Source organism: Sus scrofa, chromosome 13, assembly GCF_000003025.6.
Source record: "Sus scrofa isolate TJ Tabasco breed Duroc chromosome 13, Sscrofa11.1, whole genome shotgun sequence".
In the NCBI taxonomy this organism is placed as follows: Eukaryota; Metazoa; Chordata; class Mammalia; order Artiodactyla; family Suidae; genus Sus; species Sus scrofa.
In genome coordinates this window covers 69,532,675-69,557,329 of record NC_010455.5, presented here as the reverse complement: position 1 = coordinate 69,557,329, position 24,655 = coordinate 69,532,675, and the positions used below count along the sequence as shown (strand labels likewise).

Here is a 24,655-nt window from a genome sequence, read left to right as displayed (position 1 = left end):
CATTAGTGTTCTCAGAGCCTGGCTAAGGAGTAATTATAAAACAGTGAGAGTTATAACTCCACATGAGGAGTTGATCCTGGAGTTGGGTCTTGCATTGCAAGTAGTTTTTTGTGAGACAGACCCAAAGAAACAGGGTAAACTGGCAGATGCTGGGGAGGGCATCCTAAGTCAGAACCTGTGTAAAGATAGGACAGAGACAGCTTGGTATGTTCAGGCAACTTGAGGTGTAAGGAACCAGAAGGATGGCCAGATCTTTTCACTGTGGACCATGAACTCCATAAGGACTTCCATCCTCAACAACCATTTGAGATTGGTTTGATCACTATTCTCGTTTAATAGGTGAGAAAACCAAGGCTCAAAGACAGAAGTAATTGGCCAAGGGCACACTGACTCAGTTCTGTTTCATCTTTTCCAAAGCTCCTCCAATAAACCATGCATCACACTGCAGACAGGAGCCATTAGGATTCAGATTTGTATTTTTGAATCAATACTTATATTTCTAGGGCAACAATTTACCAAAGAATGGACATTAAAGAAAAGATTTTAGAAAATAAGTACACACATGCCAATTTAAACCAATAAAAGTGATGAGCAGATTTTTCAGATTTTAGGGCAACCATTAACTCTAAGGCAGTGGTATAATCATCTCTTTCCCCTCATAAGTAATTATTAATTTTTTCCCCTATTTTGACCTCCCTGCAGTATATGGAATTCCCAGGCTAGGGATCAGATCCGAGCCATAGCTGAGACCTAAACCATGGTTGTGGCAATGCTGGATTTTTTTTTTTTTTTGTCTTTTTTTTGCTATTTCTTGGGCCGCTCCCGCGGCTTATGGAGGTTCCCAGGCTAGGGGTCGAATCGGAGCTGTAGCCACTGGCCTACGCCAGAGCCACAGCAACACGGATCCGAGCCGAGTCTGCAACCTACACCACAGCTCACGCACGCCGGATCGTCACCCACTGAGCAAGGCAGGACCGAACCCGCAACCTCATTGTTCTAGTCGGATCGTTACCACTGCGCCACGACGGGAACTCCAATGCTGGATTTTTAACCCACTTGTGTTGGGCCAAGGGATCAAACCTGCATCCCAGTGCTCCCAAGATGCTATTGATCCCGTTGTGCCACAGCAGGAAACTCCAGTAATGGTTAATGTTAAATAAAGATGAAAGCAGATAGAGTTCACAAACTTTTTAATATTTTATTTTTCAAAGAGCTTCAGAGCTGTGAAAGTATTGAGGTTAAAATACTTGTGTTGGAGTTCCTATCATGGCTCAGCAGTTAATGAACCCTACTAGCATCCATGAGGACGCAGGTTTGATCCCTGGCCTTGCTCAGCGGGTTAAGGACCTGGTGTTGCCGTGAGCTGTGGTGTAGGTCACAGACGCGGCTCGGATCTGGCTTTTTTGTAGCTCTGGCGTAGGCCGGTGCTACAGCTCTGATTGGACCCCTAGCCTGGGAACCTCCATATGCCATGGGTGCGGCCCTAAAATAAATAAATTAATTAAAATACTTGTGTTTATTTGTTGCTTTAGTTTGTGATAGGAGTAATTACCTCGAAAATCATTGTTGGTTTTTCAGATTCTTAAAATTATTTTGCATTTAATACAATATCCAGTTGAGATTGACTTGGAGACTAGTATATGGATCATTGCCCTAAGAGAGCATCATTAATTCTTTAGGGGAAGAGTTCAGTATGGTAACTTACAGTACTAACTATAGTAATTTATAGGATAATACAAGTTTTGTGTATGTGAGCATTAACATATGTCTTTTCTATCAAAGGAAGCCTTGGTTACTCCATCTTGTTCCTGCTTTGTCTGAGACACCCTCCTCCACCCCCCTCCCCTTTTCCCTCTTCTGGTAACAGTTTGTTTCCATTTAGCCAACCTAGAAGAATGTGCACCCTGACCTGACCAATGGGAAAGGGACAGATGTCCTGCCTGTGTTAGGGATAAACAGTGGGTTCTTCCTTCTTTGCACGTGCTTGCTCACTTGCCTGCTCGTCACTGACAGTGAGCTGGGGTCACTTTTCCCCAACATGTATGCATTCAGAAAATTTGCTAGCTAAAATTTTCTATCAGATGCGTTATTTCAGTCATTCCAGGACATGGAATTTAGTGCAACTACTGTTTCCCATGGCAAAAAGTACATTTTTCGGAGACTTCAAAAATAGTAGGAGGCATTGTTAATTTGGAGAGATCAAAAGCAGTCTTCCTATTTAAAATATTCCCTAGATTTCCTTGCTATTATTTTGAAATTTTGAGCTTAATGACTTTTAAACTACACATAATAACTATATAATATTACTCAGCTAAATGAGAATGAGAGCCTACAGTTCATCATTTCAGTGCTAAACAGTAATTGAGTGGGAATAAAGTATTTAAATTGGGGGTTATTAACTATCAGTTTGGGTAGTTGTTTATTCAGTCAGTAGACAAGGAAGGAACATACCCTTTTCCTGCATGTTTGCCAGAAGCACACGCAGGTGAATGATAGGATTGGGCATCTGCTCACTAGAGTTCTTTGTTGCAGGGATCAGGCATGAGAGGGACTACACTAGAGGGGTGAGCAGTAAAGGACAGGCTCTAAAGGGGAAAGGGGGCTGTTTAGGGACCAGACAGATTGGGGTTTAAATCCAGGCCATGACATTTGCTATCAGCATGACTGCCTTATGCTTCAGTTTCCTCATCTAGAAAATGGGGTAATGAAAGAACCTATTATCTCATGGGATTGTTCTGAGACATCACTGAAATAAAAACCTATAAGGGAGTTACCACTGTGACACAGCAGGTTAAGATGTGGCGTTGTCTCTGTGGCAGCATAGGTTCAGTCCCTAGCCCAGTGCAGTGGGTTAAGGATCCCAAGTTGCCACTGCTGTGGTTTAGATTTGATCCCTGGCCCAGGAACTTCCATATGCTGTGAGTGCAGCCAAAAAACAAAACATAGGAAACCTGTATAAGGAGCTTTAGCAGGAGCTGTGCTTTTGCTCCATGAATGAGATACAGCAATATTGTCAATTGTGTTAAATGATTTTCTCTCAAATCCCCAGAACAGCCTTTTCCTGATAGATCAGGTAAGTCACATAACCAGGATAATTTACAAAAGTTGAATCATACAAAGTAACAGCTTGATGTCCTATAAAGTGCTCATATTTATTCAGTTATTCAGAGAGTTGAATAAAGTGGTTGAGAGTGTAGACTCTGGAGCCAGATTGCCTGGTTTAAATCCTGGCCCTGCCACTTGTAAACTGTGTGACCTCTCTTTTTTTTTTTGGAATTGTATTAATAGTATTAATTCTTCTTTAAACATCTGGTAGAATTCAGCAGTGAAGCTTTGGGATTTTCTTTGCAGGCAGTTTTTTAGTTCCTAATTTCATCTCTTTACTTGTTATGGATCTATTCATATTGGGTTTTTTTTTTTTTTCTTCTTTGGTCACTTTAAGTAGTTTGTGTCTGAGAATTTATTCATTTCATTTGAGTCATCTAATTTATTGACATATAGTTTTCACAGTATTCTTTTTTTTTTTTTTTTTTTTTTTTTTTTTTGTCTTTTTGCCATTTCTTGGGCTGCTCCCGCGGCATATGGAGATTCCCAGACTAGGGGTTGAACCAGAGCTGTAGCCTCCAGCCACAGCCATGCAGGATCTGAGCCTTGTCTTCGACCTACACCACAGCTCACAGCAATGCTGGATCTGTAACCCACTGAGTGAGGCCAGGAATCGAACCCTCATCCTCATGGATACTAGTCGTGTTTGTTAACCACTGAGCTATGACAAGAATTTGTATAAGGTGTTTTAAGTCAGGAAAAACTTCGAAGTTGTTGGAGAATTTTAAATCACTTACTGATTGGCAGAAAGAAACCGCTCATACACCCGAACTGTAAGTTGCATGTATGTTTAGGCAGTGGAAGTGACGTGACATTTCAGATCTTGGCAAGGCTCTTCCCTGGGCCCTGGGATAACTCTGATCCATCAGATGCTCTTTGAACTGGAAGATCCTATCACTGCTGAGAAAACAGCCCAATTCTTATGATCCTGTTCCTCCTTACATCATCAGGGCTTGCATCCTTATTGTAGAGAACTTCACACTTCTATGTAAGAAATGTTTAAAACCTAGGGTTCTTCCAGTTCTTTAACAGAACTCAGTATTGGCAAGGCTACATCTTTAAGTGGAAGAAAGCAAAGTCATTGGTCAAGTTTCAAGTGTCTTGGAAAGACCAATTCATTATGTTACATTTTATTATTCTCCCCTTATAAACTGGCATTTAAGTTTTCATTTCCTTATCAAAGTAGTACATGTACGTAGATTTAAATGTTGGCCAGTGTTGGCTTGAAACAGAAGAGCGAACTCCTGAACCATCCTGTCTTTCCTTATCCTCAAGTCTCTAAAATTTTGGGGGTGGGTGTGTCTTTTTAGGGCCACATCCATGGCATTGGAAGGTCCCAGGCTAGGGGGTCAAATCTGAGCTGTATCTGTCAGCCTACACCGCAGCCACAGCAACACTGCATCCTTAACCCACTGAGCGAGGCCAGGGATTGAATCCACATCCTCATAGATACTAGTTGGGTTCATTACCACTGAGCCACAATGGGAACTCCTCAAGTCTCTAAAGTTAATGACTTCTTGACTTTTTGTATTGAACTCCTTATTCTAAAAATATCCTTACTTTTTTATTTTTAAATTTTTTGTGTAATCAGTGTTAGATATTGCCTTTTTGGTGGAGAGAGGTTTGTAGGTTTTGTTTTTTTTTTAATTGCAGTTAACTATAAAACTTAACGCTATACCTTTTTTTTTCTCTTTTGTATTTTGTCTTTTTAGGGCTGCACCCATGGCATATGGAGGTTCCCAGGCTAGGGGTTGAACTGGAGCTACAGCTGCCGGCCTGAGCCACAGCCACAGCAGTGTGGGATCTGAGCCTCATCTGCAACCTACACCACAGTTCATGGCAGCGCCGGATGCTTAACCCCCTGAGCAAGGCCAGTGGTCAAACCCACAACCTCATGGTTCCTCGTCAGATTCTTTTCTGCTGTGCCAGGACAAGAACTCCACCACTATAACATTTTTAAGTATACAATTCTGTGGCACTAACTACATTATTGTTACAATTACCACTACCTATCTTCAGAACTTTTCATCCCCCCAAACTGAAACTCCGTACCCTTTAAACCCTAATACCCATTCCCTCCTCCCTTGACAGTGTTTTATTCTTTTTGATGCTGTTGTAAATGGAATTGTTTAATTTTTTTGAGCATAATTATTAACTATAGGAACACGACTGATTTTTTGGGGGGTTAATTCTGTATTCTGCAACTTTGCTGAATTTGTTTATTGTAACAGTTGTGTGCATGGAATCTTTAGGTTTTTAATTTTTTATTTAATTTATTTTATTTTATTTTATTGTATTATTTATGTGTTTGTTTATTTTTTGCTTTTTAGGGCCACACCTGTGGCATATGAAACTTCCCAGGCTAGGGGTCAAATCAGAGCTGTGGCTACTGGCCTACACCACAGCTACAGCAATGCTGGATCCTTAACCAACACAAGGCCAGGGATCTAACCAGCATCCTCTTGGATACTAGTCAGATTCGTTTCCAATGGGCCACAATGGGAACTTCCTATGTTTTTTTTATAGAAGATTTTCTGTGAATAGAGGTAATTTTTACTTCTTCTATCCCAATTTGGATGCCTTGTATTTATTTTTCTGGTCTAAGCATCCTGGTTAGAACTTGCATATGTTGAATAGAAGAGATGAAATCAGTCATCCTTGTCTTCCCGATCTTAAAGGAAAATTTTCAGTCTTTCATCACAGATCGTGATGTTAGCTGTGGGTTTTTTATATATGACCTTTATTATGTTGAGATAACTGCCTTTTATTCCCAGTTTGTTGAGTGTTTTTTTAATTATGAAAGGTGTTAAATCTTGTCAAATGCCTTTTCTCCATCAGTTGAGATGATCTTGTGTTTTTCCTTTCTTTCTGTTAATGTGGTATACTGCATTGACTAATTTTTGTATATTGATCCATCTTTGTATTATACTAATAAGCCCCACTTGGTCATGGTATATAATCTTTTTAATATGCTGCTTATACCAGTTTGCTAGTATTTTGTTGAGGAATTTTGCGTTGGTATTCATAGGGATATTGGTCTGCAGTATTCTTTTTTTGCAGTGTCTTTGTGTGACTAATATCAGAGCATTGCTGGCTGCTTAGAATGGGTTTGGAAGTGTACCCTCCTCTTCAGTATCTTGAAAGAGTTTGAAAAGGATGGTGTTAATTCTTTAAATGTTTGGTAGGATTCACTAGGGCTGGACCAGGGCTTTTTTGGGAGGCATACTGATTCGGTCTTCTTACTAGTTATACGTCTACTCAGATTTCGTATTTCTTGTGATTCACTCTTGCTAGGTTCTATGTTTCTAGGAGTTTGTCCATTTCAGCTAGGTTATCCAGTTTGTTGGTGTACCACTGTTCATAGTACCATCTTATCCTTTTCATTTCTACAAAATCAGTAATGCTTCAGTTCCTGCTGTGGTGCGGTAGGTTAAGAATCCAAGCGCAGTGGCTCAGGTCATTGCAGAGGTGCAGGTTTGATCCCTGGCCCAGTGCAATGGGTTAAAGGATCCTGTGTTGCTGTAACTGGCAATCCCGGGCCTGGGAACTTCCATATGCTCCAGGTGCTGCCATAAAATTAAAAAAATAATAATAATGTTTCTGCTGTCATTTCTGGCATTAGACATTTTGACTTAGCATATAGATAAAGAAACTTTAGTTTTCATTCCGTGCCTCACACTCCCACATCTTGCCTTTATTCTCCCAATGAAATTATATCCTCTTTGCACAAATTAATGCTCTGTTACCTAATTATGACTTTATCACAAATATCTCCTAGTATCTCTTAATAATATAGTTGTGGAACCCTCTGAATACTTTTCCCTTCTTTCTTTTTCTTTCTTTTTTTTTTCTTTTTTTTTTTTTTTTTTTTTTTTTTTTTGTCTTTTTAGGGCTGCACTCACAGCATATGGAAGTTCCCATACTAGGGCTCTAATCTGAGCTGTTGCTGCCAGCCTGCACCACAGCCACAGCAATGCCAGATCCTTAACCCACTGAGCGAGGCCAGGGATCAAACATGCAACCTCATGGTTCCTAGTTGTATTCATTTCCGCTGCGCCACGATGGTAACTCCAGAATACTATTTTTTCATAAGTATATATCAGAGGAATTTTCACTTTCCTTTTTTTTTTTTTTTCCTGTTAAAACATTCCTTCTCAAGTCCTCTGACCTCCTACTCCAATCCTTACTGATTGCTTTTTAAGCCTGCTGCACAGCTGTCATCCTTTATTTCTCTCTTGTTTTGGATTCTTTACTTGAGTTTCACTTAAAAAAAAAAATGTAAATAACATGCTCCAATAGCTTCCTAAGAATGGGCACATTAGAGGTGAAAAGATCTTACATGTCCTTGTTTACACCCACATGCTTGATTGATAGGTTTGAATGGCAATAGAAATCTTAGTTGAATTACCTCAGAATTTCTTCCTTCCTTGCTTCTTTCCTTCCTCCCTCCATCCCTCCCTCTCCTCCCTCCCCTCCCTCCCTCCTTTTGTTTTCTTTTCTTTTCATGGCTGTGCCTGCGGCATATGAAAGTTCCCAGGCTTAGGGGTCAAATCAAAGCTGCAGCTGCTGGCCTTCACCACAGCCACTGTAACACTGAATCCTTAACCCACCAAGCTAGGCCAGGGGTCTAACCCACATCCTCACAGCTATGTTGGGTTCTTAACCCAGTGAGCCTCAATGGGAACTCCTTACTTCAAAATTTCAAGGCTTTGTTTTATTGTCTTCCAGCTTTGAGAAGCTGTTGGCATTCTTGATCCTTGTAGATATTTCTCCTTCTCTCTTTGATTCTCTCTTGCCTTTACTGTCCCCTGCCCCCATTCGTCAGGTCTTTTCTTCATCCCTCTTGTTGTGAAATTCCACAATAATGTCTCTTAGTGTACCTATTTTTTCATACATTGTACTGGGCACTCAGAGACTCTTTGCATTCTAGTCACTCATGACCTCCTGTTCTAGGAAATTTTTTATTCCAGTTCTCTGATAATTTCTTCCCTGGTATTTTTCCAGTCTCTTTCCAGAACACCTAATTAATTGAATACTGGAGTTCTTTAACTAATCCTTTCATTTCCTTTGCTTCTTCTTTGTCTTTTCTTTCTGCTGCTTCTACTTTGGGAGAGATTTCCTGACTTAAATCTGTTTTCAGTCCTTACCAGTTGTTTAAGAATATCATTTAAACATGTGCCAGTGTCTCCAACTATCAAGTGGGGTTAATGGTTATACTTATTTTACAGGATTACTCTGAGAATAGTTAAGAGTTAGTGTGTATAAAGCATGGCACATAGTATGTAATAAATTGTGGCAAATAGTAAGCCCCCATCTCCTGCTACTGCTGTTATTGTTGTTTCTAGGGTTTTCCTTTCTTTTTGGTATCTTTTTTTCCCCTAGCTGTGCCCATGGCATATGGAAGTTCCTGGGCCTGGGATTGAACCTGAGCCACAACAGTGGCCCCAGCTGCTGCAGTGACAATGCTGGGTCCTTAATCCACTGAGCCAAAAAGGAATTCCTCTTTTTGATATCTTATTTTTCACTTTAGGAACTTTTTTTCTGTTTGTCTTTTATAGCAACTTTTTCTTTTATTTTCCTTTCTCAATTGACATTTTATTAGTTGTTTTGAGGATCAGTACATAGACATTTCAATTTCTACACAGTTTGTAATGTCTATACCAAAGATGTAAAAAAACCACGTGGTTGTGAGTCTTTTCTAAACGGTTATTCCACCTTAAAATTTGGAAAAAATTTTCTCTTTGGAGGATGTCATGTACCAATAAACTGTTACATTGTAAGTCCCACTAATTCATTTTAATGTCATTTACTTACTCAAATTTTCAATCTTTTATAGCACATTAATAAAGTTACTAGGAAAACTGGACTATCATGACCAAAGATGTTACAGAATGCTGGCAATTCTGATAGGCAGAGCCAAGGTCAAGGAGTGGTTTTCTTTAGGAAACAATTTTGCTGAAAATAACATGAGAACAGAAGTATTTTAATTGCTCTATAAGTTCCTGCTGTGGCTGAGTAGGATAAGAACCCAATTAATATCCATGAGGATTCAGGTTCAATCCCTGGCCTTACTCAGTGGTTTAAGGATCCAGGATTGCTGCAGTCTGCAGTTTAAGTCACAGATGGGGCTCAAATCTGGAATTGCTGTGGCTGTGGTGTAGGCTGGCAGCTGTATCTCCAATTCAGCCCCTAGACCAGGAACTTCCATATGCCCCAGGTGCAGCCCTAAAAAGAAAAAAGAAAAAAAAATTTAATTGCTCCATGCACAACTGGAAGTCCCAAGTTGTTATTACTAGTATGCTTTGTATAATAGGATTTGAAAAGTACCCCATCCATGGCACATTAAGCCGACACCCAAGACAAAGCCTCTTTGGAATTCCCATTGTGGCTCAGCAGTTTAAGAACTCGGCTAGTATCCATGAGGATGCTTGGTCAACCCTGGTCTCGATTAGTGGGTTAAGGATCATGTGTTGCCTTGAGCTGCAGTGTAGGTCACAGATGTAGCCCAGATCTGGTATTGCTGTGGCTGTGGCATAGGACAGCAACTGCAGTTCCGATTCGACCCCTAGTCTGGGAACTTCCATGTGCTGCAGGTGTGCAGGGTGGGGGTGGGGGGGCCCGCCCCCAAAGAAAAGTCTCCTGCATTAAGTACCCCCACTATTTTCTGGTTGAACTGAAAAATAAACAACAGCAAATAATTTACTTCTCAAAAAAAATTTATACCTGAAAAATTGGATGCTGCAAAGACAGAAATATAGATCAGTGGAACAGGATAGAAAGTCCAGAAATAAACCCACGCACCTACAGCTAACTAATCTATGACAAAGGAGGCAAGAATATACAGTGGAGAAAGGACAGCTTGTTCAATAAGTGGTGCTGGGAAAACTGGACAGCCACATGGAAAAGAATGAAATTAGAACACTCCCTAACACCATACACAAAAATAAACTCCAAATGGATTAAAGACCTAGATAGAAGACCAGACACCATCAAACTCTTAGAGGAAAACATAGGCCAAACACTCTCTGACATAAATGATAGCAACATCTTCTCAGATCCACCTCTTAGAGTAATGACAGTAAAAACAAAAATAAACATATGGGACCTAATCAAACTTAAAAGTTTCTGCACAGCAAAGGAAACCCCAAACAACACGAAAAGACAACCCACAGAATGGGAGAACATCTTTGCAAGTGAATCGACTGACAAGGGATTCATCTCCAAAATTTATAAACACCTTCTGCAGCTCCATACCAAAAAAACAAAACCCATCAAAAAATGGGCAAAAGATCTAAACACGATTCTCCAAAGAAGACATACAGATGGCCGAGAAACACATGAAAAGATGTTCAACATCACTCATTATTAGAGATATGCAAATCAAAACCACTCTGAGGTACCACCTTACACCAGCCAGAATGGCCATCATCCAAAAGTCAACAAGCAATAAGTGCTGGAGAGGGTGTGGAGAAAAAGGAACCCTAGTACACTGTTGGTGGGATTGTAACTTGGTGCAACCACTGTGGAAAGCAGTATGGAGATGCCTCAGAAAACTAAAAATAGAACTACCATTTGATCCAACATCCCACTCCTGGGCATCTATCCAGAGAAAACCATGACGCAAAGACACATGTACTCCAATGTTCATTGCAGCACTCTTTTCAATAGCCAAGACATGGAAACAACCTAAATGTCCATTGACAGAGGAGTGGATCAAGAAGAAGTGGTACATATATACAATGGAATATTACTCAGCCATTAAAAGGAACGAAATACCGCATTCTTAGCAACACGGATGGACCTAGAAACTATCATGCTAAGTGAAGTCAGCCATACAATGAGACACCAACATCAAATGCTTTCACTGACATGTGGAATCTGAAAAAAGGACAGACGGAACTTCTTTGCAGAACAGATGCTGATTCACAGACATTGAAAAACTTATGGTCTCTGGAGGAGACAGTTTGGGGGGTGGGGGATGTACTTGGGTCGTGGGATGGAAATCCTGTGAAATCAGATTGTTATAATCATTATACAACTACAGATGTGATAAATTCATTTGAGTAATAAAAAAAAGAAAGAAAAATTGGATGCTGTGGGTTTCCCTCAGAAATGTTTCTAGATCTAGTATTAAAAAACTTTATGTTTACAAAATATTTAATAACAGTATTTATTTGCATTGTATATGAAGTGACACAGGTATCACCAATAAGACTTGAATGGGATATTCATCAGACTTGGCTTCTTTCTCTCTTGCTTCATCAGAGGCTGGAATTCTCCCCATTTCAGTTCTGTTTTCTACAGGTAAACTGTTTTTCTTGGTTAGTGAGCCACTTTGGCCCATTTTCCCTTTGATTCTCTGTCCCCCCCCCCCTTTTTTTTTGTCTGAAGAGTTATCCTTTCCCTTTCTGGTTTTGTTTTCTTGGGGCTGTCCTCTTCTGGCCAGGGCCCAGAGCCAGGAACTCTCCAGAGCCTTGTGGAGTGGGGCTGCTGCAACCTGCCACTAGGCAGTGGGAGAACCAGATGGAACCTTAGGGAAACTTTTTCTTGTCTCTTGGATGTAGTTTGCCTTCATTTTGTGAGGTGTTAATTGTTTTTTGTTCTACTTAGTTTTCTTTTTCTTCTTACATAGTTTCTGTTTTATCCAAGTTCCTTTTTGTTTCTTTCAGTTCTTTTCTTTTACATGAAAGTTTTCCTCAAATGGCTAATTGTTGATCACATTTTATTTTATTTTTTCTTTTTATGAGTGCACATGCAGCATCTGTAAGTTCCTGGGCAAGGGGCTGAAATGGAGCCGCAGCTGCTGGGCTATGTCACAGCCACGGCAACGCCAGATCCAAGCCACATTTGTGACCTACACTGCAGCTTTAGGCAATGCTGGATGCTTAACTCACTAGGTGAGGCCAGGGATCATCAGAGAGAAAACGTTGGGTCCTTACCCTGCTGAGCCACAGTGGGAACTCCCTGGTTCACTTTTTTTTTTTCCTTTTTTTAGGGCCTCACCTGCAGTATATGGAAGTTCCCAGGCTAGGAGTTGAATCAGAGATGCAGCTACTGGCCTACACCACATCCATAGCAATGGCAGGATCTGAATTGCATCTGCGACCTACACCACAGCTCATGGCAACACCAGATCTTTAACCCATGGAGCAAGGCCAGGGCTCGAACCCTCATACTCATGGATACTAGTCAGGTTTGTAACCTGCTGAGCCACAATGGGAACTCCTCCCTGGTTCACATTTTAAAATGAATCACTTAAAATATTGTTTGTACAAGAATAAAGCTTGTCAACTTTTGGTTTGATTTTACTTTGGGGTAATTAGATAGGTACCCACGTGTTTTATTTGGAGGGTGTCACTATCCATAGGTTTCTTTTCTGGGGCCATTGAGTTTTTCTAGGCAAGAACTCTTCAGTTTCTTGTGTGTGTGTATATTTTTTTTAATTTTATTTTTGGCTGCACCTGCACCATATGGAAGTTTCTGGCAAGGGATCGAACCTGTGTCCTAGCAGTGATGATACCAGATCCTTAACCTGCTGAGCCACCAGGGAACTCTGTTCAGTATTTTTATTTTGTTTGTTGTTGTTGTTTGTTTGTTTGGTTTTTGTTTTGTTTTGGTCTTTTCAGGGCCACACTAGCGGCATATGGAAGTTCCCAGGCTAGGGATCAACTCGGAGCTGCTACTGCTGGCCTACAACACAACTCGATAGCAACATCAGATCCTTGACCCTCTGAGCGAGGCCAGAGATCAGACCCGCACCTTATGAATACTAGTTGGGTTCAGTACCACTGAGCCACGACAGGAACTCCAGTATTTTTATTATTGCTGATTTTAAAGTTATGGCACAAGTTAGGAGTCTAAAGTTCAATATTTAACCTACCCCTTTGCAAACTGAAAAATGGGGCTCTCTCTTCACTGTGAAGATATTTTGGTGTGTATGGTTTGGGGCCCAGTAGGCTGCATTTTCCCTGCAAGGGAACGAGGAAGAATGCACGGGAATGCAATGGTCATGGTGGTGGGTCACATGGCTGCACCACATTCAGTCAATTCCTGCTTTTCAGCCTGCTTCTTGACCTGGCTTTCTGTTGGACCAACAGATCTAGTTCTGAGCCCTCCCAGGGTACTGGGGTAGGAATCAGCTTGTTTCTCATCAGTATTCCCCTCTGTACTGTAGCCATTTGGAGTTTAGCTTTGTTCATTCTGCTGAGTCAGTTTCCACTCCACCATCTGCTTTCCCTTTCCTAGAATTTGTTTGTATTTGTGATCTACTGTCTTTTTGTCTTTATGGGTCTGTACTTTTTTTTATCCTTTTTTTTGGCCGCCCCAAGGCATGTGGAGTACCCATGCCAGGAATCAGATCCGAGCTTCAGCCTCGACCTAAGCCACAGCTCTAGCAACACCAGATCCCTAACCTACTGAGCTAGGCCAGGGATCGAACCCGTGTCTTAGCACTCCCAAGACACTGCCAATCCCATTGCACCACAGCAAGGACTCCTGGTCTGTGCATTTTTAAAAAATCCTTTACTCATGCTTAAATGTGATTTTGCTAAAGGAATATGTGTTTGCTATGTTAACTGGAAGTCAGGGAAGGCGTTACTAGTAAAGCAAAGTTACCCACTGATCGACTTCATTTTCAAGGTGCTGTACAAATATCCCATTCATTTATCCATTCAACAAGTATTTAAGGAGTGCTACCTGTGTGCTGTGTGCTAGGCATTGTTCTAGATTTTAAGGTACTCTGTTCTCATGAAGCTTCTGTTCTATTAGAAAACAACATCTAAACAGACAAAAATGTTAAGAGTGCAGTGAGTGGTATAAAGAAAAATGAAGAGATAGAAAGTGACAAAAGTTACTATCTAAGCACATTCAGGGAAGACTTTTCTTGGTGACATTTAACTGGAGACCTGGAGTTCTGTGGTGGCACAGTGGGTTAAGGATCCAGTGTTGTCACTACTGTGGCTTGAGTCACAGCTGTGAGGTAGGTTCAGTCCCTGGCCCTGGAACTTCCATGTGTGGTGGTCGAAGCTTATACACACATACATACCTAAATGAAGTAAGAGAGTGATTCAGCTGTGATTATCAGGGCACAGCATACCCTCCAGGCACGGGAAAGAGGGAGCATGCTTGGCATAGTAGAGGAACAGTGAAGAGACCTGTGTGACAGGAGTTCAGGGAGCAAGGGAGAAAGTGGTAGGAGATGAGGCCAGGGTGGTGGGTAAGGCCAGATCATCTTGGACTGTATAGGCCGTGGTCAGGAATTTGTATTTTATTCCATGGCATTGGAGAGTTTGAGCAAGACTTTGGCCCACCTTTGAGGGATGAACCAGGAGCCTGCTGATTATGCACACTGCTGCCTTCAGATCCTGACCTGAGAGGCCACGCTCTCTTCCTGAATGGTGGGCAGTTTGAGGTACTCCCTCATTTCAAGTCATTGCCACCCATAGTCCCTGCTGTGGAATTTACTGTGTCCATACCACATTACCCCGCTCTCTGTGATCTACAGCTGACTCAACCAAGCTGGACTGAGTTGAGCTTTTAAGATTCCTACTCTTCAGAATTGGAAAGCAGGCAGCTTTGTTCATACACAAAATATGCATTTCTGAAAAACCTTGTGTTCTACACACTAAAAACAGAGCTTATTGAAAAATAGCATTTAGGGTGGCCCAGAGCACTAGCAAAAATAGCTATCTTAATAAAAATGCTAGTATAGCTTAAAAGATATGTTAAATTCCTAATAATCAAGCATTAGAGTAAATATAGGATTTTGTCTTAAAAACAAGGTTCAGGTCACTTTAAGAGGATACAGGGAAAGGTTTAAGATGCTGAATTACTGCATAAATTGCATGAAGATTAGGGGGGACAATACAGTGAACTTTTCTAAGTTCATTGAATGAGACAAGAGGAAGAACCTGATGTGAATAGGCATCCTGCATGATGCTAAATTCCTGTTAGCTTATATGCCAGTGTGTGCTTTGCATTCTGTGGCTCTTTACTCTGTGATACGAAGCATTAAGGAATTGGAAGCAGTCCTTGTAAATCAGTATGATTTCAGCTTATACCACGATCTTTTCTCTGTTTACGGTTTTGTAGAATCAAATTCACATTACAGAAATAACCTTGCAACAGAGCATACTTTGCTAACAGTGGTACCTCTTGAACTCTTACTGAGTGCCAGGTATTGGTAAGCCCTGTAAGTATATCATCTTGTTTAATCTTAAAATAGTGCCTGTGAATTGGTGCTATTACTTTTCCTTTTTTTTTTTTTTTTTTTTTTAAGAGCCACACCCACAGCATATGGAGGTTCCCAGGCTAGGGGTTGAATCGGAGCTGTAGCCACCAGCCACCAGCCACAGCCACAGCAATGCCAGATCTGAGCCGTGTCTGCAACCTATACCACAGCTCATGGCAACACTGGATCCTTAACCCACTGAGCAAGGCCAGGGATCGAACCTGAAACCTCCTGGTTCCTAGTTGGATTCATTTCTGCTGTGCCACGACAAGAACTCCTAGTGCTATTATTTACCTAGTTAAGTATGCTAAGGCACGGGAGAAGGTTGAATAATGTGTCAGTTCAAAATTGGCGGCATTGGACACTGGAGTTAAAAGATCGTATAGTGTCAGGGCTTGAGTTGATGTCATGTACAAGCCCAAGTTGTAGGGGAACACAGAAGCAGAAAAGCTTTCTCAGAAGTGACCAGACTCTTAAGAAAAAAGCAAAGAGGATTTTTTTTTGGCCTCAGAAAGAGATGAGGAGAGAAGCTAGTTGCCTCACAGCTCTCCATTTCCCAAATGTCCTGGTAGAACATCAGACTGGGTTCTGGGAGTATCCTTTGAACTAATCTTCCCTCTCACTTGAGCAAGTTTGAGTGTCATATGTCACCAAGTAGTCACTGACAGAAGCACCCAGACTTTTCCAGTTCTATTTTGTATGTATCTGGCACTTCACATTTCAAGGATACAAATTTTAATTTTCAGTAAGATTAATTTGACTCATATTCCCTGGGAAATGGCATAAGTTATTTGTTGTGATTTAACCCCATAGCTCTCAGATATGCACATGGATTTGTTTTAGGTGGAGAGGGTACTGTGGAGAGAGGGGAGAAGTCAGGAACAAAGAGAGAAGGCTTGAATTAGCTCCAATGTTTTGTCTGTCTTTGTTTTTCTTTGATGTGAAAGACCAAGGGAAATCTATTCTGGAGTAACACTGTGTGACCATTGTCCTGAACTTTAAGCAGCCATTTCTTTTTCTTTACTTTACTACCTGTGTATATATTGCTACATTATTTTTCTAATTTTAAACTTCAATAAAAGTAATCATTTTGTCTGCACTCTTCTCTGACTTGTATCTTTTTTTTCTTTAAGCTCAATTTTATTATATTTATCATTGTATCATCATCATCACAACCCAGTTTTATAGCATTTCCATCCCAAATCCCCAGCCCGTTCCTCCCTACCAACCTGTCTCCTTAGGTAACCATAAGTTTTCCAAAGTCTGTGAGTCAGTTTCTGTTCTGCAAATAAGTTCATTGTATCCTTTTTAGATTCCATGTATGAGTGATGGGGGTGTCTCACTGTCTGTCTTCACTTAGCATAATTTCTAGGTCCATCCATTTTGCTGCATATGCCATTATTTCATTCCTTTTTGTGGCTAAGATTCCATTATGTATATGTACCACATCTTCTTATCCTCTCTCTGTCTATGGCCATTTAGGTTGCTTCCATATCTTGGCTATTGCATAGAGTGCTGCCATGAACATTGGGGTACATGTATCTTTTCACATCATGGTTTCCTCTGGATAGATGCCCAGTAGTGGGATCGCTGGATCGAATGGTAGTTCTATTTTTAGTTTTTTGAGGAGTCTCCATATGGTTTTCCATAGTAGTTGCACCAATGTACATTCCCACCAATAGTGTAAGCGTATTCCCTTTTTTCCACTCCTCTCCTTCATTTATTGTTTGTCGACTTTTTGATGATGGCCATTCTGGCTGGTGTAAGGTAGTACCTCATAGTAGAAATTTGCATTTCTCTAATAATTATTAGTGATGTTGAACATCTGTTCATGTGTTTTTTGGCCATCTGTATGTCTTTGGAGAATTGTCTGTTTAGATCTTTTGCCCATTTTTTGATGGGGCTGTTTGGTTTTTTGGAATTGGGCTACAGGAGGTGTCAATAGATTTTGGAGATTAATCACTTGTCAGTCACTTCATTAGCAAATGTTTTCTCCTATTCTGTGGGTTGTCTTTTTTTGTTGTTGTTTAGGGTTTCCTTGTCTGTGCAAAAACTGTTAAGCTTAATTAGGTCCCATTTGTTTGTTTTTGTTTTTATTGTCATGACTCTGAGGTGGATCTGAGAAGATATTGCTATGATTTATGTCAGAGAGTGTTCAGCCTATGTTTTCCTCTAAGAGTTTTGTAGTAGCCAGTCTTATAGATAGGTCAGTAATCCATTTGGAGTTTATTTTTGTGTATGGTGTTAGGGAGTGTTCTGATTTCATTCTCATGCATGTAGCTGTCCAGTTTTCCCAGCACCACTTATTGAAACGACAGTCTTTTCTCCATTGTATATTCTTGCCTCTTTTGTCATAGATTAGTTGACCATGGGTGCATGGGTTTAATGGCTTTCTCTCCTGTTCCACTGATCTCACTTTCTGTTTTTGGGCCAGTACTACATTGTCTTGATGACTGTAGCTTTGTTGTATAGTCTGAAGTCAGGGAGCCTGGTTTCTGCTTGTGTCATCTTTGATTTCTTTCATCAGCATCTTATAGTTTTCAGGGTACAGGTCTTTTGTCTCTTTAGGTAGGTTTATTCCTGGGTGTTTTGTTCTTTGTTTTGTTTTCTTTATACTTGATTAGGTTTTTTTTTTTTTGCTTTTTTTTTTTTTTTTTTGCTTTTTAGGGCTACACCTGCCACATATGGCAGTTCCCAGGCTAGAATTTGAATGGGAGCCACATCTGCCAACCTATGCCACAGTGACAGCAACGCAGGATCTGAGCCACATCTGTGACCTACACCATAGCTGGAGGCAACCCTGGATCCTTAACCCACCAACTGGGGCCAGGGATTGAACCTGCATCCTCATGGATACTAGTCAGATTCGTGTCCACTGAGCCACAACAGTAACTCCAGTATTTTATTCTTTTTGATATGATGGTTAATGGGATTGTTTCCCTGATTTATTTTTCTGATCTTTCATTGTTAGTATGTAGAAGTGCAGTCAATTTCTGTGTATTAATGTCCTGCAACTTTACCAAATTCATTGCTGAGCTCTAACAGTTTTCTGATAGTGTTTTTAGGGTTTTCTAGGTGTAGATAGTATCATGTCATCTGAAACAGTGATAGTTTTACTTCTTCCTTTCCGATTTGGATTCCTTTTATTTCTTTTTCTTCTCTGATTGCCATGGCTAGGACTTCCAAAACTATATTGAATAGTAGGGGTGAGAGTGGACATCCTTGACTTGTTCTTGATCTTAATGGAATTCTTTCAGCTTTTCACTGTTGAGAATGATGTTAGCTGTGGGTTTGTCATATATGGCCTTTAGTAGGTTGAAGTATGTTCCCTCTATGCCCCCTTTCTGGAGGGTTTTTATCAGAAATGAGTATTGGATTTGTCGAAAGCTTTTTCTGCATCTATTGAGAGGATCATATGTTTTTTATTCTTAATTTTGTTAATGTGGTGTATCACACTGAATGCTTTGGGATTGCTGAAAAATCCTTGCATCACTATCAAGGATCTCATTTGGTCATGGTGTATAGTCCTTTTAATGTATTACTGGATTTGGTTTGCCTAGTATTTTGTTGAGATTTTTGCATCTGTGTTCATCAGTGATATTGGCCTGTAATGGATCTTGGTCAGGTTCATTAACCACTGAGCCACAATAGAACTCCTTTTTTTTTTAATTCTTTTTGGCCATACCCCCACAACATGCAGAAGTTCCAGGGCCAGGGCTTGAGCCCGAGTCACAGTAGCAGCAACAACTCTCTGACTCGTATCTTTTATTCAACATGTGTTTTTTGAGATTTGGCTGTGTTGGTTTGTCATTTATTTATCATGTCATTCGGACATGTGGATTGTTTATCATCCTGTTTTTTTTTTGTTTTTTTGTTTTTTTTGCGGGGGGTGGGGGGTGTCAGGATGAGAGTAACACTGGGAAGAGCACTTTAGGGAAACATTATATGTGTCTAGTGTACGTGTGCAGGAGCCCATGTGGTATTTCTTGGTTGTACTGGGTGGTTGTGTTCAACTTCAGTAGGTGATGTCAGCCTGTGCATCCTGTCAGCACTAGGTGGTTGAGAATTTCTAGGCTCCACATTCTTACTAATGCGTGGTAGGGTGTGACCTTTTAGTTTTCTGCCAGTCAGGTAGATATGAACTTGTTACTCAGTATGGTTTTATTTATATTTCCTCATTTATTTTATTTTATTTTTGTGTGTGTGTTTTAAGGCTGCACCTATGGCATGTGGAGGTTCCCAGGCTAGGGGACGAATTACAGCTGCAGCTGCCGGCCTGTGCCTCAGTCACAGCAATGCCAGATCCGAGCTGCTTCTGCAACCTACACTGCAGCTCACGGTAAGGCCAGATCCTTAACCCACTGAGCAAGGCCAGGAATCAAACCCACAACCTCATGGCCCGTGGTCGGATTCATTTCCCCTGCGCCACGATGGGAATTCCCATTTGCTCATTTATTAATGACATTGAGTATGCTTTTCTATTTTTATGAGGTACCTCATTTTATGAAGTTGTGTTCCTTTTTTATTTGTTTTCTTTTTATGGCTGCACCTGTGGCGTATGGACGTTCCTGGGCTAGGGGTCAATCCAGGCTGCAGCTGTAGCTTATGTCACAGTCACAGCAACACCAGATCCAAGTCTCACTTGAGACCTCTGCCACAGCTTACATTAGCCCCAGGTCCTTACACCACTGAGCAAGGTCAGAGATCAAACCCGCATCATCACAGACACAATGTCAGGTCCTTTACCCACTGAGCCACAATAGGAACTTTTCATTCTCTTTTATATTCATCATTCTTTTCTTTTTTGGTTTGCACTATCTGTATCTTAAGAAATTCATCCCTACCCTACAGTCCCAATGGTTAACTTTTCTACTAAAGATTTAGTTTTACCTCTTAGAGTTAGGCCTTTAGGCCTCCTGGAATTGATGTGTTAAGTTTCTCATGAGGTTTCATAATAGGGGTCAAGCTTCCTTCACTTTATTCTTTTTCTTTCAGAGTATTGTGAATATCTTTAGTCCTTTGATCTATGATATAAATTTTTAAATTAATTTATTTGGTTATACACATACCACCACAAAAACCTGCTGGATTTTTCCCCCCCTCTTTGGCCATGCGTGTGGTAGAAATTCAGGCCAGGGATTGAACCCATACCACAGCAGTGACCTTAGCCACAGCAGTGTCAAGGCTGGATGCTTAACCTGCTAAGCCACCAGGGAACTCACTTGTTGAATTTTTAAAATTGTAATTGCATTTAATTCATGGGTAAATATAGAGGGAATTTATATCTTGGTGGCGTTGAGTCTTCTAATCGATGAATATGACATATCTTTCATGGTTTGCTTCTTAATACTTTATGCTCTATGATGCTGCTTGTAAATACCATATTAAAATTTTACTTTCCAACTTTTGCTGGTATATCGAAATGCAAGTGATTTTGTTTAGATTTTTTTTTAATCCAGCAATCTCTCTTATTAATGCTAATGATTTCACTATATTCATTTGGATTTTAATTTTTTTCTTTCCAATCCTTATATTTTTTGTCTTGCTTTTCTGTCCAATACACTGTTGAGTAGAAGTGGTGAGAGCAGATAACATTGTCTTGTTTCTCATCTTAAAAGGAATGCTTTCAATATGACAGTCTTTATTGTTCCTAGCTGGGGGAAAAAAGTTGTTATACTCAGTAGATAATTGGATTTTTATCACTTTTTAAAGATAGTTACTAAGATGATCATATGATTGCTTTCTTTCGATCACTTAATATGGTGAATTAGAGTCATTTGTAATGTTTCTTTTTAAAAATTTTTATTTAATTAATTTATTTATCTATTTGCTTTTTAGAGCCACACCCACAGCAAATGAGGTTCCCAGGCTAGGGGTCCAGTTGGAGCTACAGCTGCCAGCCTACGCCACAGCCACAGCCACAGCAACGCAGGATCCGAGCCGCATCTGCGACCTAAAACACAGCTCACGGCAACACCAGATTCTTAACCCACTGAGCAAGGGCAGGGATTGAACCCGCAACGTCATGGTTCCTAGTCGGATTCGTTTCTGCAGCGCCACAATGGGAACTCCATATTCATTTGTAATGTTAAAGCCATTTTGATTTCTGGGGTTAATCTCAGTTTAATCTTCATTTACACACATACATTTTAGATTCAGTTTGCTAATATTTTGTTTAGGAATTTTCCATCTGTGTTCATCAGTAAGACTGTCTTTAAATTTTCTTAAGTTTTGATAACAAGGCTGTATTAGCTTCATAAAATGAAGTGGAAGAAGATTCCCTCTTTTTCTACTTTTTGTAATAATTTATGTAAAATTGAAATTATTTGATCCTTGAACACTTGTAGAACTCACCACTAAAACTACTAGGGCTTGGAAAGATTATTAATTACTAATTTAATTTAATGGTTGAAGGACTATTCAGATTTTTATTTGTTATTGGCTCTCAGTTTTAAAAAATTGTACGTTTTTCTAAGAATATGTCAATTTTAACAGCTATTGTTAAAATTAGTTTTCAAATTTATTGGCCTATAGCTGTTCAGAATAACTTTTATATTTTTAATGTTTGAAGCCTCTCTAATTATAATCTCCTTTTCATTCCTTTCATTGTATCATTTGTCATCTTCCTCTCCCTTTTTTTCTTGATTAGTTTTATCAGAGAGTTGTTTTTACAACTTTACATGTACTTATTTGCCATCTTAGATGACATGTCTGTTCAAATCTTTTGCCAGTTTTTTTCGTTGATTTGTTTGCTTTCTTACTGTTGAGTGATGAGAGTTCTTTATATATTCTAGATACCTGTACTTTATCAGATAATGCGGTTTCCAATTAGTTTCTCGAGTCTGTGGTTTTTCATTCTCTTAACAGTGTCTTTTGAAGAGCAGAAGTTTTTTTTTTTTTTATTTTGATGAAGTCTACCAGTTTTTTATTTTATGAATCATATTTTTGATGTCATACCTAAAAATCTTGGAATTCCCATTGTGGCCGAGGAGGTTAAGAACCTGACTACTATCCAGGTTCAGTCCCTAGCCTCGCTCAGTGGGTTAGGTATCTGGTGTTGCCCAAGCTGCAGCATAGGTCAAGGATGTGGCTGAAATTTGGCATTGCTGTGGCCATGGCGTAGGCTGGCAGCTGCAGCTCCTATTCAACCCCTAGCCTGGGAACTTCCATGTGCCACAGGTGCAGCCCTAAAAAGAAAAAGAAGAAAAAGCTATCTGGTTGGAATTGTATCTTCCAAGTCCGTCCTCCCTCCCTTCCTTCCAATAGTTTTTTAAGCAGTCATATAGTCTTATTTAAGAAGTAACTGGGCCATCGATCAACTCAGTTGCTAATTTAGCAAGCATCAATTCAGTACATACACTCCTTTCTTAAAGTGGTTAAAGAACCACTGCATTTGTGGTGTGGTCCTTTAGTGTTTGGTACTTTAAAAAGACTTTTGAAGACCATATTCTTTTATTGGTCACATGAAATAGAGAATTAGAAGCTTTTTTGTGTACCATAAAAATAAAAAACCTAAACGTCTTCTTTAGGAAGAAATAACATCTAATTCGGGGTTGTAGTTTTAACACTGCACTTGATTTCCTTAGGAAAATTGTAATAGAAACCCTTTATGTTTATATAATACATTGCATTTATATCTGTTGCCTCATTTAATCCTTCTAATATCCTATGAGGAAAGAGGTATTAACCTCACTTTTACAAATGAGTAAACAGAGGCTTAGAACATAAGGGACCTGTCCAAAGCCCCCAAACAGAAATTGGCTTTTTTTTTTTTTTTTGGCCATGCCTGTGGTATATGGAAGTTACTGGGTCAGGATCAAACTTGCACCACTGCAGTGACCAGAGCCACTGCAATGACAGCACTAGATCCTTAGCCCACTGAGCCACTAGGGAACTCTTTGAGCTGCCATTCTAAGTATAGGTGTTTCCAAGTAACTAGCTGCCCACTAAGATGATTCAGTTTAGATTCTACTTGCAGAAACATACAGCCTAATTTTAAAATGTTTTCAATAGCACTTCTCTAATGGGTAAGGAGACTGAGAATTATTTTTTACCTTCAAAAAAAAATTTCCTTGTTATTCCTTGGATGGGTAGAAGAAAGAAAACTTTTTCTTTTAAAAATGAGAAGTATGGGAATTCCCGTTGTGGCTGAGTGGTGACAAACCCAACTAGTATCCATGAGGACTCAAGTTCGATCCCTGGCCTCACTCAGTGGGTTAAGGATCTGGCGTTGCCATGAGCTGTGGCATAGGTCGCAGATGAGGCTCGGATCCCTTATTGTTGTGGCTGTCCTGCAGGCCAGCAGCTGCAGCTCCGATTTGACCCCTAGCCTGGGAACTTCCTTATGCCATGGGTACAGCCCTAAAAAGACCAAAAAAAAAAAAAAAAAAAAAAAGAGAGAGAGAGAGAGAAAGAAGTATGAAGAACACCATTATTTCTGATTTGGGGTGGAAAATACAATCCTTCATTGTACCAAATTCAAGCACTATTTGCTGGTTGTAAAAGGTAACTTTGTTTTGGAAACAGGTTTTTTTAATTGGTTATAAAGGTGAGAAAACCTGGCAATTTGTTTCTGTCTTTTCTTTTAGGGCTGCACCTGCAGCATATAGAGGTTCCCAGGCTAGGGGTTGAGTCGGAGCTGTAGCTGCCAGCCTATACCATAGCCACAGCAACACCAGATCCAAGCCACATCTTCGACCTATGCCACACCTCATGGCAATGTCAGATCCTTAACCCACTGAGCAAGGCCAGGGATTGAACCTGTGTCCTCATAGATGCTAGTCAGATTCATTTCCACTGAGCCACGATGGGAATTCCAACAACCTGGCAATTTTGAAAAGAGAAGAAAACCATACTTCTATCATTTTGACACATCTGTTACTATCATTTTATTACCTTATCACCTCCCTATATAAAATAAAACAATTTCCTTTTCTAGCTTTGTCATTCTTTATCCTCCTTACTCCTGTTTTCCTCCGTAATGCTTATCACTGTCTAACAAACATAAACAAGCTATTATCACATAAAATGTAAATTCCAGAAAGGGGAGTTCCCGTCATGGCTCAGCAGTTAGCAAATAAAAAATATATATATATATTTGTTTTTCTAGGGCTGCACCCGCAGCATATTCAAGTTCCCAGGCTAGGGGTCAAATTGGAGGTCGAATCGGAGCTGAAACTGTCGGCCTATGCCGCAGCAACTTGTGATCCAAGCCACGTCTGTGACCTATGCCACACCTCACAGCAACGCCAGATCCTTAACCTACTGAGCAAGACCAGGGATTGAACCCATGTCCTCATGAATACTAATCAGGTTCGTTAA

At 40.2% G+C, this 24,655-nt stretch overlaps 1 protein-coding gene across 2 annotated transcripts in view; it reads left to right on the top strand.

Annotated features, from left to right (window-relative positions):
* The window catches only part of NR2C2 (nuclear receptor subfamily 2 group C member 2), a 112,841-nt gene that overhangs the window by 20,309 nt on the left and 67,877 nt on the right, over window positions 1-24,655 (top strand). The window lies entirely within an intron of this gene.